The sequence below is a fragment of the Diorhabda sublineata genome, chromosome 2 (genome assembly GCF_026230105.1).
Source record: "Diorhabda sublineata isolate icDioSubl1.1 chromosome 2, icDioSubl1.1, whole genome shotgun sequence".
Taxonomy (NCBI): domain Eukaryota; kingdom Metazoa; phylum Arthropoda; class Insecta; order Coleoptera; family Chrysomelidae; genus Diorhabda; species Diorhabda sublineata.
Genome location: NC_079475.1, coordinates 36,555,069 through 36,571,842, shown reverse-complemented (window position 1 = coordinate 36,571,842; position 16,774 = coordinate 36,555,069). Strand labels below are relative to the sequence as shown.

At 32.3% G+C, this 16,774-nt stretch overlaps 1 protein-coding gene and 1 non-coding gene across 2 annotated transcripts in view; one reads left to right on the top strand and one right to left on the bottom strand.

The window, feature by feature from the left end:
- LOC130453353 (methanethiol oxidase-like) overlaps positions 1 to 16,774 on the bottom strand; it is a 355,984-nt gene that overhangs the window by 16,385 nt on the left and 322,825 nt on the right. The gene's annotated exons all lie outside the window — the stretch shown is intronic.
- On the top strand, positions 2,017 to 2,087 carry Trnag-gcc (transfer RNA glycine (anticodon GCC)). Its single transcript has one exon. It is a non-coding gene; the product is annotated as a tRNA-Gly (tRNA).

Below are 16,774 nucleotides of genomic sequence, written 5' to 3'. Positions count from 1 at the left end.
ATGTTTAAAAGTTACTAATTACACTTCGAATGGTTAAATACCACCAGATCTGATCCCCAGTATTTTTTTGTTTGTATCTTACATAACATATTATATTACATGGGTAGTTTTGTATTTTTCGATGTCTGTGTCTTTTATGGTTTGTTGCAATTTTATGTGTATGTGTATATTATAATATAGTATATTTTCATAGCATATGAGGCATATTTTTTAAGTAAGTACCGTTTTGAGATTCCGCCGCGGCAACCCCAAGGTCGGCGTTCCGCACTTGCGCGCTGGTTACCTACATCTCTTGTCTACACACTGACGCTATTATAGTCCGATTCTTCATTGTGTACGTTGTTTACTGAGTGTTTAAAATGCCTCCGACAATCTTGAGTCCCGCCGATTGTGAAGTACGGGCTGTTATACGATTTATTAGTGCTAAAGGCGTCAAACAGATCGATATTCATCGTAAGATCTGTGAAGAAGAAGAAACAACAATCCATGGAATGGCGATATTCATCATCACCCAAAAAAATGAAGTTTAAGCAAGTGGAGTTTCGGCCTCGTAATGAGACAATCAATACAGCGTCTTATTGTGAGACATTGAACAATCTGCGTCGTGCAATCCAGAACAAAAGACGTGGCAAGTTGAGTAAGGGTATCGTTTTGCTGCATGACAATGCCCGTCCACATGTGGCTAATCGGACCAAAGATCTCATTAAATGGAAAACTCTAGATCATCCCCCCTACAGCCCTGATCTGGCGCTCAGCGACTACCATTTGTTCCTGCACTTGAAGAAACACCTGGGCGGTCAGCGTCTTCAAGACGATAACGAAGTCAAAGCAGTTGTGATACAGTGGTTAACAAGTCAAGCGGCAGAATTTTATGAGGAGGGTATTCAAAAACTGGTGCTACGTTGTGACAAGTGCCTCAATATTCACGGAAATTATGTAGAAAAATAGATTAAGGTACAGGCTTTCATGTAAAAATGAAATTATTGCGATATCTTTGCACTTATTTTTTTAATTCCAAAACGGTACTTTATTAAAAAATATGCCTCGTATTATGTTACAAGAATTGTAAGTAATCCATTACGCACGAATTGAACAATTTTAAAATGCACTCCAGCTACCTGTAATGTCAGCTCTTGTGCTTTGTTTGCGGTAACATAGAAGCTATCTTGACGTTAAACTAAACCCTTTTGGAATGGATTAGAATGGAAGGTCAGTGGGAATAATTGGAATCATAATGAACAGCATCTTCTCCTTTTTCTTCTCATGCCGTTTTTAAATGCGTCTCTGTCTAGATTATGTTCTGTAGCAGTAGGTATTTGTCGTTGCGTAAAATTTGTCCAATGTAAGATGCTTTTATTATCTTAATATTTGTCAACAGCTTTCTTCTGGGACCAATGCATGTTAGTACTTCGTCGTTGGTGATTCTGTCAGTCCAGGGTATCTTTAGGATGCGTCTATAGTGCCACATCTGAAATGTATTAAATTTTTTGATGATTTGAGCTTTCAAGGTCCAGGTTTCCACTCCTTACAGCAGTACTGCCCACAAATAATTCCATGAATCCTATTCTGACGTGGAGGCAGGAGCATCTAACCACAAATAATGACACCTAATCTTAAAAATTAAAATAGTTTTATACTGCTTATATAATTACAAAAAAAAATTTTAAATATAGAAAAACTCCAAACAGCTGAAACTTTAGTCCATCGGATTAGATATTGACGAGACCGTCGGTAATACAGTGCAACGGATTACAGTACTCTGGGCTAGAGCTTCATTACTCTTATGCTAGATGGCATTGAAGAAGCTAATTTTGAAACTTTTTGACAATTTTTTTTATCTGCCGTGATAAATAACTTTTACCTCATAAAAAGTATCCTATATTACTTCTAATACTTGCAAGAATATGTGTACAAAGGTTCACGATGATTGATTAAGTACTTTTCACGAGAAAATGTAACAAATTTCTATTCATATTTACAATATAAATGACATGCCGGAACAGGTAGCAAATACAAGCATCGGTGGTTCAGTGGTAGAATCCTCGCCTGCCACGCGGGCGGCCCGGGTTCGATTCCCGGCCGATGCATTTTTTTTTATTTTAATAAAATACGATCCTACAATAATTATAAATTATTGTAAAATAATAACAAATATACAAAAAGTAATTTATATACATTTTGCGTACGCTAGTTGTGGAATCTGCATCAACTGCTTCTAATGAATTCTACTCTAGCATTTATTATAGTTTGTTTTTGTTCTTATTTAGGTAAGGTGTAGACTAACCAAATGAATTTTTTTGAATTTCAATTTTTTCCTTATGTAAGTAACGCGATGTTCAACAGTATGTAGATCAATTGGGAATGTTTGATTTCGTTTCAATAACATCTGTAAGTATTTTAAATGAATATTCACAATTTATGATAATGTTTTCCAGAATGTCTTTTTATGGCGAATGGTTTCCTTGGCATATGCAACGATCTAAAAATCTACATACCTCCTAAACCATAAATTTTATGGAGTTAAACAAAGAGTACGTTTTTGTTGAAAAATCGATTGAAACATTCATTTTTGCTATCTTTAGGTTATACAGTGTGTCCCTGTAAAAGTTACAAATCGTTATCTGATTTCGCAACTTTAAAGGCCTATAAATGAGAAACGAGGGGTCGAATGAAAATTTTTTTTTATGTAACAGAATTATTTCCACGCCATCTACACACTGCCAAGCTCTTTGCATCTAATCTCGAAACACCTTGTACATTAAAAAATAAGATGTCCAGTTGATAATTGCCAGGAGGCGTGGCGTGGCGTGGCGTGTTGGTAAAGGTGAGTATTAAGTCTGAAAGAAATATGGTAAATTGGATTTTATGCTACAAAAGTCGATCTTTTCTACAAGGTTAATCAAATTATGTACCTACATCATATATTCACTACCAGAAGACAAATGTAGAAGTCATAATCATAAAGTTTTTGGTATTTTTACGTTAATATTTGCACATTAAAACTACTGAACGGCTCGTAACCCATAAATCATGGACAGCAGGGTGGTACCTGAACGTTTTCTGCTATTTTTGCATTCCTAAAAATAAATTAAACATATAGAATAAATAGAATTTGTAATAAGACCCATTTACACATATGAGAATTGTTAAGTATGGTTAAGTTTTTGATAACAAGGTCAAATAAATTGATTTTATACAATTCAAACAATTGAAAGAAGAGATTTAAGAATATGATAAAACAAAACCTCACGAGCACTTAATGCCAGCTTCTGGTTTATTCCAAATTGACTAAATTCAAACGTATCAATGGAAGTAGAACAGTAGTAGTAGTTCGATTCATATTATCTTTTCCATAAATTTTTGTTGGTACATCTTTTCTGGTGAGAATTGCTGGACTAAAAAACTGTTGGATTCAAAAACAATATTTGGTTAATTGTATAGTTTCACACAGTTCATTTCCAACATTGCCACAGTATGTATTGCTTGTATTCAAAAGACCGATTTGATAAAATGAAAAGGACTGTATTTAGTTTATATTTTATTTATTGATGTATATTTCTCGTCTTTACAACTACCCTGACTTAATGAGATCCCCTCCTATATTTAAGAGTGGGAGATGCAATCCCCACTTGTTATATATTACAAGAATTTTGTACAGTATGTTAAATACGTATATCCTGTTTGGACCTCTTATCTACATCACAGTTGTATATCTTTCTGTACCAGCCCACTTTCATCGATACTTTGGTATGTTCTGTCAGATCGATTTCTCTGAAGAGTATACTTGAGACTAGATAGAAGCTTTGGTACTTAGTATAGAGCTAGAGCCTTCTGGTTCTGAGGATTATTGGAATAAGGCTTGGAAAATGAGGAGAGAAGGAATAAGCACCTTCTCAGGTCAGCTTTTGTTTTTGTCAAAGGTTTATAATACCAAATTTTTGACTATTCACATTACCAATTAACCAAGGACAATAAACATGCCGCATCAGTAAAATTGACACACATTTTCTCGCCATGATAAATTTGATTTTTTTTGTTTTTACATTTAAGCTTTATGCAATTAAAACGAACAGACATCGAGGAAAAAGTATATTCAGTGGAGACAAATCTGTGCTGATCATTTGGTCTACGATACTTTGAATGTATTCATTTGTGTATAAATTTGCTTCTCTAAGTTCACTGCTTCAAACAACCACGTTCTTTCCATTAATGTCACAATTTCCTTCTCCATTATTTTGATCGGAACTATCTGAAGGTTTATATAATTCATCGGTGTTTTCACTGTTGTGGAATGGGCCCTTGTCTGAACAAGACAATCTAGAGATTGAATCTACTTCATCGTGTAAAGATACATCGTCCAAATCATCAACGAGTTTTTGAAAATTAAATTTTTATACTCTTTGGTGAAAATTCGTTGGGATACAAACATTATTATTTATGAAGCATGGATACCAGCTCTAGTCACATAATAATTACTAGATATCTAATTACGAGGAAAATGGAAAAAAGCATATTTATGTGTGAAATATTACCGTTCGAATAAAATGTTCCATCTACGTAAGAGTCATAAAAATAAAGATGAAACTCGTTGTTGTTTACAAACATACTGTATGCACGCAAATATGCCACCAATAGTTTAAAAAAATACCTTTAATTAACAAAAAATTCCTACAAAATGGATATAGTTAGTTTTTTCTTTCTATCCCCCATATATCTAAATACGCAATAAATAACGAGACCATTGCTTAACATATCAGTATAAATCATTGCCACGAATCTTTTATTTTTTTAATGAGTCTCATTTATCAAATTCCAAACGATTCATATATATAAATATGAAATAACAATAAATAAACTAACATCTGAGTATATTCATTACTGTTTATTTTAAGTTTTGTGTTGTGCGAGCTTCTTTGTATTGTTCGGTGGGCCATGCCTACGCTGTCTACCGTTTAAGAGGAGGTGTCAAAACGTTTGAGTTTTACCGGCAGCGAAACTTTAATAACTTTATTAATATTTATGTTTGAATATCGAGAAGCTACATATAAGATTAATTAGGAAGTTAAAGATTATTACTTTTCTTTGTAATAAACCATATTTGAGCAACAGTCAAATGAATTACCGTTAAAATAGGCAAACTGTAAAGAAAGTTACTGATTATGACCGAAGAAGTAAATACTATAAAAAAGATTCTGAGAAATATGATTCTTTCGATTTAAAGTCTTATTCATTCTGCCGGGTTTGTATGTATTGAATGAATTTAATTTTAGAGTTATTACGTACTATGTGAAAAAAACCTGAAATACGTCGATTTTTATTCTTAAATGGACAATTTACAGTATGAGAATATTATCCCCCTCCAGCATTCTCTGTGAATTATAAGCAGCCCCTCGAAAATTTTAAATAAGAAAGGGGATTGCGAGGCACCTTATTGGAAAGTACTCTATTTAGCATTTTAATTTTTTTCAAATTTGGTGCGATTATAACTGGAAAAATTAATTTTAAGATGTAAAATTCTGATGATATCTCTATCAAAAAATTTTACCATTAAATTAAATGTTCAAAATGACCACCATTCACTTCTTGACAATAACCGAGGCGATTTTGGAATTCTTGTACAACGTTTTTTGTGACCTCAGGGGTTATTTTGTTAATTTATTCCGTTATCCTAGCTTTTAAAACAGCAGTATTGTCTGGTCTATTAAAATATACTCTACATTTCAAATAACCTCATAAGAAGTAATCGAGAAGAGGCAAATCGGGGGATCTAGTCGGCGATTCGATCGTTCCTCGTCTTCCAATCCACCTTTTGGAAAAAACCTCGTTTGAATAATTTCTAGCTGTACGTGCAAAATGCGGTGGAACACCATCTTATTATCTATCAGTAAACACAACCCCAACAACCCTCAGCTCTGCAGAGGAGCGGCTACTATATCAGGTCCAACTCCAACAAACCTTCTTCTATAACAAATTTTCCTTGTCCTACCAAAATTTTTTTCAAACGAATCTCTTTCTCTCTAGCAGTTCACTGATCTGATTCCGAATTAGTTTAGGAACCGATCGCATGCGTACCTGCCAAATTATTATTGAATTAGGGCTCAATCAGACGTTGCGGAAAAGACGTATGTCTAGCCAATCAGCACTTTGATGCAATTTTCAAAACTCAAGCGACGCAGATTGCAGCTATAAGATGTATCCCATTATTTGATGCGGTATGGGATATTATAAATACTTTTGACGCATTATTGTGACACACTACCAAATATTTGATTATCGCCGCAGGAGATATTTTGGATTTACTAATGTAATTCAGTTAAGCACTCCACTAATAAATTCAATAACTCACAAATCATAACATAACCTCTTAAAACTTTCGCTCAAAGCGCCTCGTAATCCATTCCTCTTGGATTTACGATTATAAGGCATCGGACTAAGTGGAACGGGAAAGATCGTGGTCGTGATCGTCATTAGTGCTTAGTGGAATGCACCCATTGTGGACATAATACGTGCGTCACATAAATTAAGTTATTTGGAAAGCAACAAAATTAAAAAGAACATCAAGTTAGAAAACTATTAGAGGGAAAAAATAATAAAGATTGATTTTTTAGAAGTTATATTCATTTACTCATAAAAATATCAATTTCGTCTAAAACCTGATTAATTTCATGGTTTATTTATATGACACTTCTCAAGTGAGATTTATTTCTAGATCAGCTCTGACTGGTACTTTTATAAATTAGCACTCGTTCAATACACAACTAATACACTCAACATCAATGTGTTATAACATTTTTTTCGTAAAATTTTTTCGTTATCATTTTTATACTGAGGTATTTTTTTTATATTTTACACCGTTAACGTTAAACGTTAAAAAAAACTGAAAAAACGTTGTTTTTGCCCTAATTATTTAGCATTTCCATAAATGTTGGCCCTGAAAACATTGGTTTATCTCAAAGTATTCAGTTTCAAGTTTCATTTTTGGCCATAATGGAAATATCATGGAAATACTTAGCACTTTAAGGTAATTTTATACTTCTTTTCTTAAATTAAGCATTGACATATTTTTGTTACAAACCGATTGATGTTTTTAACGTCTACTTTAACATACAAACGAATGACGCTCGTAAATTCATATAGATTGTGGCGGAAAGATCCGGTTCTGATTGATGCCGAGCAACGAATAAAGTAGTAAGCTAAATGAAGAAATAATTTTTTCACCCGATAAACAGTTCTAAATTTCAAGAAAAGCTAGACAATAACAATTACCTTCACATCAAATTAGAATTCACGACAAGCCGAAGACAATCAATGAAAAAACGTAAGTCACATATAAAGCACGATAATCGCACGGTTCTTACTCGGACTGCAATTACACGTATTTTTTGATTTTTTTTTCGAAAATTATATCCGCATAAGGGAAAGCGATTAACATTCTAGAATTTCCTTAATTGCTGAGGACTTTTGAAATCCTGTTGGCATTTATTTTATTTGTGGAATCCTTTTTCTATCGATGAGAATACCTGGTAATGTACGCAGGTACCACTATTTTCGAGTTATTAGATAATTATAATCGTTTTTACATTCATAAAGACGTGCTGGTTACATGAGAAAATACATCTACATACAACTACACCGATTCAATAGTTCAAATTACGTGATTCTATTCAATAAGTAGGAAATATATGCGACACTTTTCATTTCCTGCGACATAACCCTTTTTTCACCACACTTTTATCAATTTACTCTATTAGTGTGTTTTTTGTCTCTTAAAGTGGAATTCAATCAATCTTTTGATTTGACATAATACATATTTTCTCATTCTTGATGATAATACATGATGCAATTGAGAAATTAGTGTAAATATTTAATAATAGAACTTCTAAACCAAACTATTTCATATTGGTCAATAATTGGTCCTACAAGAATCTGAAAAAATTTCTTAATTCACTAAAGGATGTATTCACTAATTTTAAAGATATATTTGAAGCGTGCATTTCTATAACTTTATTGCAACGTGCATGATTATCGTTTTTTTTTTGGACAATTAGTTGTCGAACAATTAACATGTTTCTCACTACCATAAAAAAATTGTTCCAACGAAAACTTCCTCTAAATTTGGTTTAACGTACCAATATATATTCAAATATTCAATGGAGTTGAATTTTTTTCAAAGTAGTTAACGCTTTTTTAAGAAAAAATGTAAATCCACACTAGCATGTAGGTCAATTCGATTAAAATATCTGGTGGAATTCTTCGAGTTCCAAGAAATGAACGATTATAGTTTTAGTTCTTCCAATATCAATTGCAGAAGACAGTTATGCGAGGAACAATCAATATTTCATAAGTATGTACGGCACTCATACCAAATTAAGAAATGAAAAATAATGTTTACTCCCCGTATAAAATTCGGTAAACATCTAACTAACCGTCAATCCACATGGACTCATCATATTCACTGTTTACCAATAAAAACATCGAATCGCAAACATGAATGCATTTCTATTGGCCGAAGCTGTTGGAAGGCGTATGTACACAATTTCTTTGAAATGTTCCTGCAATAAGCGTGGCTTGGTGAGAATAAAGAACAAAGGGATGAATTTAGTAATAACGATTTAGATATACAAACACAACAAGTTATTTTAAATATATTAGAATGTTTAAAAAAGGAAAATATTCTGCAATATGATAATGCAATCATAATAAGAGTTGCGTTGTAATGTATTCCGCCGTTCTTCAAACGAGAAAACAACTACTTTCCTGGTTAATGCCTCGGCGACTATTGAATTACAACTCCTGTGAAGAGCGTCATGTTAATCGACCTTTTTGTGCATATTACCATCCCCAATGGTTCACTATTACAAGGAAGGATTGTAACATTTGACGAGTTTCGACGTTATTACGTCGCATCAGAGCAGTTTAACAACCCTCGGGGCTTGAGACCCTAACTTAAGACAGCGTCAAAGAACGTTGCTTTTTGGTTCATTTGATCATTTGTTAAGCCACTCTGATAAGACAAAATATCGTTGAAATTAGTCTGAGGTTACAAACCCCTTCTTGCATCTGCGAGCCATAGGGGATATTAAAATCGACAATAAGGGCGATTGACATAAGTAGTAGTTAGTAGTAGGAATCGTTTATTTTGATTTGATTCTAGGTCTCTATCTAGTAAAATTTAGTTTAAAATCATATGATATTGACGTTTAAACTATGCTCAGTCTTTGTTATTCATTTATATCAATCAATAGGTTGCCTACATCATGAAAATCAAAATAGAAATCTGTTTTAATGAGAAGAATTAATTTTTTCCTTAGTTTTTCACATCTAAAAAATATGTAGCAGCAATCTAACAAATTATTCGTAGTCTTTTTTATCATTTATAGTTTTTTCGTTCTTATGAATATGAACCATTTGTAAAAATTCCCTTTTTCCGTTTCAAGAATTTTCAAATCTTTATAATTGAATGTATGTTTTTTTTGATATTTCGTGCTTCGTTATTGCAGTTTTTTTTTATTGTATTTTAGTCTATTTTCTAAATGATTGGGACGCTGTGTACATAGGGCAGACATCCCAGTATTACAGAGTGAAGCCAAAGAGAAGATCTCAACCAATCAGGTCCTGGAGATATCTGAAAATTATTTCTTTCAATAAATAATGTGTGTGTATTCAGTGACAGTCCACATATATAAAATTGAGCTACAAATAAATGAAGAATGAACTAATAGGTTCTATAAAAAAATATAGACAAATAAAGTTGATTCGGAAACAATTATAAGAAGAGTTACAAGATTTGATAGAAGACTTGCTACTTATTAAATAGAAGTAATATTTAGAATGGTTTAACAAAATTGTTTATTTTGATATTCATGTTGTAGATGATCTATTCATTGATATAATTATGCTAATTGTTAAAATCAAATTATACTTTAATAAGGATAGCAATAGGTCGAGACGACAAGATTTTTCTATGTTTTAAAATCAATTTTTTTTTAATTAAAGGAGACTTAAAATCGACGATTTATCCAGAAAACATCTTCTTGAGTAGTATGTAGTACCAAAAGCTTGTAGTGATTATTTTGATAGTGAATCAATCTACAATATTATTCTACCTATTGCAAATATTGCTCATAATCTTGATCTATTACCTTTTATACTTTTTTCTTTTCTCTTTCTCTCTAATTCATTACAATCAATATTTACAAATCATTGTTTACTTGGTTTTCATACGTAGTTTTTGAACTTCCACGTCACTTTAGCACTTTACTTATATCTTTATAAGAATTTCTAATGCCCTTAATAAGTTTCTGTCTTATTTTCTCATTTTTTATCTAGTTCATCACTTTAGCTGCGGTACTTATCTTAGCATTGTTATGTGAATTTTTATATTGATATTTTTGTAGTATAGCATAGTCAAATGTCTACAGATTGATTGGTGTATAACTGCAGTGAATCTACGACACATCACTTGTAAATAAAAAGTTGAAGAGTAAAAAGTCTTGACGTGTTATTTTTTTATATAACACTATACTCCAACACGTAAATTTTCTACCGGTATCACCATATGTTGTTGTCTAACGACCCGACACGCGTCAGCCCATCCATAATTAGCCTTGTATATTACAAATGGGCCTTACCTGACTATTCCCTGTTTTTTTTTTTTCGATTTAAGTAGCAAGAGACACGCTCTTCTTATTAGACGCTTGGGTAAATGGGATAATTATAGCTTACTCAAGTTTTCAGTTTGGTTAGTTGAAATCAAGCGGGAAGTTATAAATTGATTACCTCCATTTGGAGATTTTTAAATTGTATTTGGATCAATTTTATGGAGAAATTAATCGATGAAAGTAAAAAATGGTAAATTTTTTTTTCTGTTATAGACTATGCTAGATTCACATGTATAATACGAAGTTATTTACGGATTTTAACAATGTTTCATGTCAAGTAATATTTATTGTTATTAATATAAGACATACATAGCAAGTGATGTGATAGATAAAGTGAATAAAGCATTTAATGAAACGAGTGTAGTTCCAAAACACTTCTCATAGCTTATCCTGTGTGAATGAGAAGCAAATTCTTGCGAATCATTTTAGAAACAATCCTAATACAATAATATATATTTGAATGTTGATTACAAAACTTTATGAGAAAAAGAATACACTATTAGTATTGGGCTTTGGACTTCTTCTGCAGAGGCATAATTACTTTTACTAGTGCATAGTTATAAACAATAAACAACATAAACAATATAAAATTATAAACTCATCGTATCGGTTTGAGTATTTGTTTTTATAATAGCATCTTATTTTAAATAGTGAATTGTGAGCTTCTTCTGAATAATCAATAGTTTTTCATATCTGAGTTTCAGCTCATCAGCTTTCTTTTTGATATTTTTCTGCCAATTTATTTTGCTATCCAGATGTGCTATGCATTGTTTTCGGTACATTTATTTCAATACATCTTTCGTTAGCTCAAACCCGTATTTTATTGATTGAATATTGAATATTCTTGACCACTCCTCTAATACATTCTCCAGCAGCTAATATTTCAGTGTAATCTAAAAATGTAGATGTCGCAAATGTATACTAGCAACAGTCTTGGTTGTGGACAGTGCATTGTTTTTATCAAACGAAGGTTTGAATATTCGCTCTCATTTTTAACTTTCAATGTCTTCCAGGTGGGAGTCTACTAAATGAGCATAATGAGTAGGAAAAAAAACTTTTTGAACCGAAATTTAAACATACATTGCCACACTTTTGGACTACGAACTCCAGAGGAATTCTGAAGCAAAAAACAGTTTATAAAACATGAAGTTCATGGATGTACGGGGATGGTCCCAATAAAGAAAACACAAAATTTTGGAAAAACATATATTTATTTTTCAATGTAATCTGGTTTTAGCCCAATACACTTTTCTCAGCGATGTTCAATAAGTTCGATACACTTTTTATAACCATAATCGTCAAGCTCATTTAAATAGAGCCATTTTTTCAAGTCTGGGAACAGAAAATGATTCGAAGGGCTAAATCTGGCGAATAGGGTGCATCAGGTAGCAATTCTAACTTTAATTCATTGAATTTGACCATAGCAATAACGGATGTGTGAGCTGATTCATTATCTTAATGAGATAACACTTTCTTTTTAGTCAAATGCGCCGTTTTCGCTTAATTTCTTTGCAATAAGTGCGCATCATATTTGCCGTTGATGGTTTTTCCTTTTTGAATATAGTAAATGAAAAGTACTCCACGTGCATCCCAAAAAACCGACGCTATCACCTTGCCTATACGTGAAAAGGTTTTTGCCTTCTTTGAAGTCACTTTTTCTTTTATAGCCCATTGTTTTGATTGACTTTTTTTTGGATGTGTGGTAATGGGGTCACATTTCATCAATGGTAATGAAATTGCGCCAAAATTCGGATTTATTTCTGTGAAATAATGCAAAAACTCGTTGGATACATCTTCACGACGCTGTTTTCTTTCCATTGTGAGCAAGCGTGGTACCCATCTTGCGCAAAGCTTTCTCATGTCCAAATTTTCAGTTAATATGCGATGCACTGCAATTTTTGAAATGGCTAATATGTCTGTTAGCTCGCGCACTTTCAGTTGACGATAATCCAGTACCTCTTTGTGGGTTTTCTTGAACACATCTGTCGTCACCTCATTTGGTCGACTACTGCGATGCTAGTCGAAGTATCATGAATCTTATGTAGATGCCAACCACACTTCAAGTAGTAATAGGACCTAGAAACATTCAAGCAAATAGTTTAGTATCGTCACAAAAGTGTCGCTTTTGGGCAACTGATAACCTTGACTGGATAATAAGCCGCGAAATAATTCCTACTGTTCAGTTCATTATACCAGAGCTTATGCACATTATACAATTTAATGGACCAATCGTAATAATCCATTGATGTATTCGCCACTCAAATCTCCGCCCTGTAGTGTTCACAAACATCCATATATTCAAAAAGATCAGCGACTACTTCACGAGTTCTCTAGTTCACAATTGCTCAAATAGAAGTAAATCATTTTGTCCAGAATTTCTTTCAAACCCTCAGGGCTGTGGGTCTGTGTTTAATAATATATTAAATATTGTTAACTTCTAAGTTTAGGTATTGCTATGACAAGTTAAATATCGATATCATTTCATTTAAACCAGCTATCTCTTTCAAAACAACGTTACTAACTGGATTGCTGCACATATCAAGCAAAAATTGATACTCATCAGCATTGCTCGTTTGTTAATTAAAGAGCAATAAAATATTTACAGCTTTTCAATGGGAGACTTTATAAAGTTACCGATGATTTCAACTAATTAGTAAATTAAGTTTTCTACAAGGACAAATTCAAAACGAAATAGTGCGGTAAAAATTGACTTCCACCTAGGATATAATTCATTCTGTTCTAAGTCAATAGACAGTTGGTGTATTTTGTATTTTTTTCTGTTCCTGAGTAATAAACCTCAGAAAAAGTATAATATATTTAATAAATTAACTCAACTTCCTTCATATCCTCCACAGATTAATTTTGTTTTTGAATATATCTAAAATTCTTTTACTCAGAAGACTGACTACTCAAACAGCTGAGATGAGAATACTGAGGAGGATCACGGGGAACACACTGAGAGATCTAGTAAGTAGCGACTACATTAGAACAACATGTAATGTGGAGAAGAATAACGAGTGGTTATTGAATAGAAAAAAGGACAAATCGCCGGCCGGGAGGAGAAGTGTCGGTCGACGCCGGAAAAGATGCAGAATTGCCTATAGAAAAGATAGAAGAAGAACTATTGACTATATGGATATGAAACATATATAAAAACGTTGTCATTAAACATTCATTCAAAAATTAGTGTTGTACTACTTTTTTACCAAATGATTATTAATAAGCAGCATTATATTACGTGAGCTGACGTCTTTAAATCTAAAATTATTTCATTCGGGTTCTGGCTATATCAGAAAATCCACAACGCGTTCTGGCAAACGCAAGGCGCACAGAATGCGTTGTGATTGTTTTAAACAGCCACTGGCCGTTTTCGGTCTTTGAGCGTAACAAATATATTTGAAACACTCTATAGTTTATTCATAGGGCTGTACGAGATAAGGCAATCCATTCTCATGTTCACAGGTAGACTAATTGTATCATTTTCTAGGCTGCATTACACAAACTTAACGTCGGATTGTATAATAAGTTTCTAGATTTGAATTCTGTTAAGCACAAAAATATGTATTATATCATGCAAATATTCTGTTCATGTTTTGTCACAAACATGATATATCAAACAATTTCTCTTTTTGTTTTTCTTTTTCTTTGTTTTCCTCCTCTGTTTTTGTTAACATTATATCAAATTAATTATTTTATACCTACTATTCAAGTTAATCTGCCATTATACGACTGTCACTCTGTATATGTTGAGATGGTATGATATTGAGAGCGTATCTGTAGTAAGAAGTAGAAATTTGGGTATATTATGGGAATCAACTTTCAAATTATATAATAGTCACGTAACAAAATGATTTAGAAATTCCAAAATTTTTCGATATTGTTATTTTGGTTTACTTAAAGCATATGACACATATTTTATTTTTATTTCAAATGTAATAGTAATTAATTTTTGCAAATTTTTTTAACGCCCTCTAGAAAAAATGTAACAATTTTCAATATCTATATGTAACAATTATTGGAACTCATAAATATGATGAAATTTATTCACACTAAACTAATCTTCATTTGCAATATTTCTTTATAATTCAACAAGTGATTTACTCTACGGGATATTAATTATCCCGCTTGATTTCATTGTATTTTGTTTACTAGATACATAGAATAGTTACAACTAGATGCAGAAAATTCAGAGCTTATGGAATCTCATTAATATGAGCTTGCCATCAAAGAGCTTGGAGGTATTTCCATATTACTTCGCCGTACATACTTTTGTGTAAAAAGCTGTGATGGAAGCTGACGCCGTGGATCTTTGTGAGACTCTCACCTCACAAAACTATTATCCTTGTTTTATAACAAAAATATCGAAAATAATTTGCCTTTGTACTTCGATTTTGACTCTTTTTTAATTCTACATCTTACATATATACATCTACATATTAAACATTTTTTCTCCATAGTTTTCATCTCATTTTCAGGATGTTTTCTACAGATGGCAGTTCTCCTATTTCTACTTTTCTTTTCTCCTCATTCCAGCAGGTGCAATTGTAGATTCCATGTTCTGGATCATCAACCATTTGAAATTTCTGCTTAAGTTATTAGTTTATTTTTATCTTGTAAGTGTAGGTTCCGTATTAAGCATCCCGTAACTCATTAAGAATGAAATAATATGATATGTGCTTGTACAATGTCTGCTATCTGCCGTTTTATCCACTTGGCTTTTCTTAGATCTTTTTATCATCTTTCTAACCATTTCTTCAAAGTTCCCTCTTGAGCTATTTTCTCTTTCCATATTTGCGACAGGGATAAAAATTTCTTGTGGCTTTACGTGGCTTTTTAAATCAAAAAACACACCAATAGAACGATGATCTATTCCTAGATCTAAAAGACCGTTTTGTAATATAACAAATATTGACTTTCAATCTCCAAATCTTCAAGTAAAAACCTCAGAACTCGTAGAATTGCTGTAATCACGCAGTTAAATGGTTAATATCTAATGAAAACTCTCCCCTCAACTGACTAGTGTGCTGTATTTCTGTTTTCTATAATCCAAACAACAAAAATTGAATTGAAATAAACTCATGAATGTTGTTTCTCTTTTGAAGTTTTTCTAATAGATATATTCACGAAAACGATTGTATTAAGTCACCTTAATATATTTTTAGTAGAACTATGTAGCAGAAAGGTTATATTCCAGACCACCATAAATTAAATATTAACTCAAATCCAAATAAAAATTTTCCCATGCTATAAAGATGAGCCCAAACATGGTTTTTGTCTGATTTCCATCAACTATTATTTGCTACTTAATAAGAGAAACATTGAAAGCTCACCTGACAATTTTCCATTCTAACTGTCATACAGTTTTATTTCTTTTTAATTGGTGAATTAAATATTAACTCAAGTGAAGTTTCTGATTAAAGTTAATCATTAACATTTATTCACTAGCAGCTACTGCAATAACTTTGAAGATTATGTGAAATTCTGGTGCATTAAATTATGGGGAGTATTTATGGGGATAGAACGTATTCTGTTCATAGATTTGATCAGTATGTTGATTTTAATATACAGTACGCGTAAAAAGTATTGAATTGTCAAGATATGGTACAAATTTGTTACTACTGATTAATCGACGTAGCTTGTTTTGATAAAGTGATGGTTTTGCTAGCTTACTTTCTTCTTGTTTCGTTTTTTATGAAGCCAACTTTAAGTAAACAATGCGCAGCTATGAACTGCTATTTCTATTTCTTCTGAAGAGAAACAATTATTCTAGATGATATTCATTGACTATAATTCTATTTATCGAAAATGAGTTCAGAAACAATGGATTTTAAGCTGGTTTGCTGGATACTTCCAGCCGTTTCTGGGTCCGTAAACCAAAATAATTTCAAAGTAGACTTTGAAGCGAACAAAATGAAAATCATGTCACGTAATGAGGACATGAGTCTTCTGGCTAAAAAAAATGGTTTGCGTAAATTTTTTCAGAAAGAGAATGAAATTTTCTATCGAATACACTTTAGGCAAAACATACCATGATAGACAAACATATATATTTAATAATTAGGGGATTGTTTGATTGCCAAATCCTAGACTATTAATTTAGTCTCAGTAAAGTA